Source organism: Anopheles aquasalis, chromosome 2 (assembly GCF_943734665.1).
Source record: "Anopheles aquasalis chromosome 2, idAnoAquaMG_Q_19, whole genome shotgun sequence".
NCBI lineage: Eukaryota > Metazoa > Arthropoda > Insecta > Diptera > Culicidae > Anopheles > Anopheles aquasalis.
This window is the reverse complement of record NC_064877.1, coordinates 29,780,001-29,783,055: the sequence shown is the minus strand read 5'-3', so window position 1 is coordinate 29,783,055 and position 3,055 is coordinate 29,780,001. Positions and strand designations below refer to the sequence as shown.

The following is a 3,055-nucleotide window of genomic DNA, read 5'->3' as shown; positions in this document are numbered from 1 at the left end:
GCAAAAACAAACAAAAAAACCGTTTGCGCAGGTATTTTTGGCGTCCCCTAAAATTAACCGATTGACGCAGGCGGACAAGAATTCCTGAAGCCCCCGATTGCCGTTCGCTTCTTGTCTTGCGCGCGATCGCTCACAGAGAACGGGTGGAACGGGAGCGCGACGGGTACAGCGACTGGTGGCAGCTCACTATCGTAACATACGGGGTTTCGAAAGGATGTAAGAAGTGAGCGATAGGATAGCGGAGTTTTCGGAGCTAAATTTACCAAGATTTGCTAACAACACGAAGAAGAACATTTATGAGCTGTTGCTGTATAACTTGATGAACGGAACAACAGTTCCTTAGTTTTATTGGTTTTTCAATAAGCATACAATATTTGTCTTAACTTTGATTAAGTGTGTGTCGTCTCTGCCTTTGCATGGCTCTCTGGGCCTAGAGTTCTATCTGTTTCGCCCCAAAGAAACGTCTAAGAGGGTGGACTTAAGAGTAGGTAGATAAGGTTTTATTATTCAAGAAATTCGTAACGTTCCTCTCTCGTAACGATTAGACTACAATTTAGGATACAGATACTAGGATAGTGGGGGCAGGGTTCTTTGAAATAAAGCCACCACAGAACACCAGTGTCTGTCGTAGTAGTAGTAGCAGTAGTAGTAGTAGTAGTAGTATCAGGCACACAACAAGCGACGATCGATCGTCGGTTTGTCTTCCACGGGCCTTCTAAATCCTTTCTAAACTACTGTTTCCATTCCTACTGGCACTTTTTGCGTGATGTTTTAGCTATATTCTAGATGCAAGTGGTCTTCAGATTTGGGCTTAAAATGGTGGAATGTTTTGCGTTGGTGTTATAAAGAAAAGCGAAATGAAGAAATGGAAAGGAAAAAAGGAAAACCGTCGATTAAATCGACTTTTCAGCTGCCTACTGTCGGTTCACCAATCCCTGCTGCATCTGTGTGAATATCGGCTCTCTCAAAGCAGTTGGTCAATTAGTAATGGCTGATAAATGGTGCCCCGGGACCGGGACAGTCTAATCTCATGCCCATGCCCATTATCTATGCACACGGGTGACCACAGCTTGCTATCCGCCGTTTGTTCACCACCATTAACCTAGCGTGCACAGGAGAGTGGTTCATACATTTGGCTAATAACAGGAACTTAAAGCAAACGATTAAACCTAGCAGATAATAGTGTTTGTTCTACTTTGTTCTACCCTCGAGTTTAAGTCAGCAGCAGTCTTTTACGGTTTTGTGTGAGCGTAAGGAAGCCACCGTTTCCTCCCTGTTGTGTGTCTGTCTAACTTTCCAATTGCAATCCGGATTATGCTGCGATGGATGCGGTGTTACGGGTTTGTTACCAAAAAGGTGTCACAAAAAATGGTTCGAAACCGAGAACCTGAACGCTATACCCCCTTACGGCAAATATACCGTCAATTCGTTCCGTGTCCGGAGCCGCTCGTGAGCTATGGCATCTACATAAAATTCATCCGATTCGGCACTTGGAAGCGACACTCCGGTCACGCAATGGATTGCGGCAATCAATAACAATCCTTACCCGGGGCGTTCGCATGAGGCTGATTGAGCGATAACCAGCATTACCATCGGGTGGCCTACCATCGCTAATCAATGCGAACACTTCAGAATGGATCGCTGAGCGTAAGCGTAGTTTATCAAACAATACGTTGGAAGAGTGTTCTGGGGTTATGGCTACGCGCTTCGAGGAAGATAAAACTTGTCCAAAAATATCCTTATCCTCCCTACCGGCCCGCAAAAACTCTAACCAGAGACAAGACTCCGCCGGTGCGACTTACGATGGCAATAGTTGCATTATAGCTGCATTTAGCTTCTTTTGATATCCTTTTGATGATGACTTTATTACTCGCACGTCTTTTGTACGTGTATATATGTTGGGCGCGTGTTGTATATATAGATATCTATGTATATATCATGTATAGTATGTATATATATATGGTCATATATGCTTGTTCTCGGGATACTATTTAAGCGTAACCGTGACAACAGTCATTCCGATTTTGTTCCACGCCTACCAGGATGTTCTCTGTTTGCCTGTGTGTGAGGGGGGAATAAGGATAACGAATTCAAATCTATTTGCCGCAAAATGCCTACGACGATGCCGGCTTTCAACGGGCATAAGGATGCTTTAGAATTGATATCGATCGATGGGCGACGATGGGTGCGCCCAAAATGCGCCGTTCGTTTGATCGATCGCAGTATGCTTCGTTGCTGCGAATCCGAGAATCGCAATTTAACGACGAACGGTATGTGTATGTGGTTCGCTTATCCTTACAATCTCCAACATCCGGTCACTGGAGACCGGTGCGCGTGCCAGAGCCAGCGACCAAGTGGACACTCGGGCGCGCTAATGTAAAACCATAACACGCATGACATAAACCTTTTCTCTTCCCGATTTTCCTACCATTTCCAGTTTCCACCAGTTTGCCCCACCAACCGGGAAGGCCCGTTGGGCGAGGAGAGGTGTTGTCTACTTCCTTGGCACGCTTTGTGTGCCTGTGTGTGCGATACCGGTGCGACTAATGTATTACTTGTTATTTTACGTAAAAGCATTCACAAAATATCTCATGTTGCATTCGTTTCGATCACAGCTAAGTAAATGTGTATGTGTGTATGTGTTTGTCTCTTCTTACAATTCCGTCATTCCGTTCAACAGCATTAAATTTCCGTTTGTTTCGTGTTCGATAGTCGCCGTATCACCTCGCTTACGAGATTGAAACGTAATTCCTCCATTCCGGAAAGGTCAAATTGAGCCAATCGAAACGGAGAGAAAAAAAAACGGAGGTCCTGCCCTGAATGCAGCAATCACGCTAATAAACCAAATTCTCTGCCCTTATCAGCTCACCGCAAAGCGTCAGAACGGCAGAGCGAGAGAGGGAGAAAGAAAGAGAAAAGTGGAAGGTCAAAGGGGGGAACCTGTATGTAATCGTGCCGCCAGAACCCCGTTACGGTTCTTCCGGCGGCGGTCAAACACCGGTATGGGTCCCCGCGGTCCACGTACTGCTACTGTTGTTCGAAGTGATGTATCACA

At 45.6% G+C, this 3,055-nt stretch overlaps 1 protein-coding gene across 1 annotated transcript in view; it reads right to left on the bottom strand.

Moving 5' to 3' along the window:
* Positions 1-312: 312 nt before the first annotated feature.
* LOC126569267 (inhibitor of growth protein 1 homolog) overlaps positions 313-3,055 on the bottom strand; it is a 5,173-nt gene continuing 2,430 nt past the window's right edge. Inside the window, exon 1 of the mRNA XM_050226237.1 lies at positions 313-3,055. This exon is cut by the window's right edge and continues 2,430 nt beyond it. The gene's annotated coding sequence lies outside the window, so the exon portion shown is untranslated.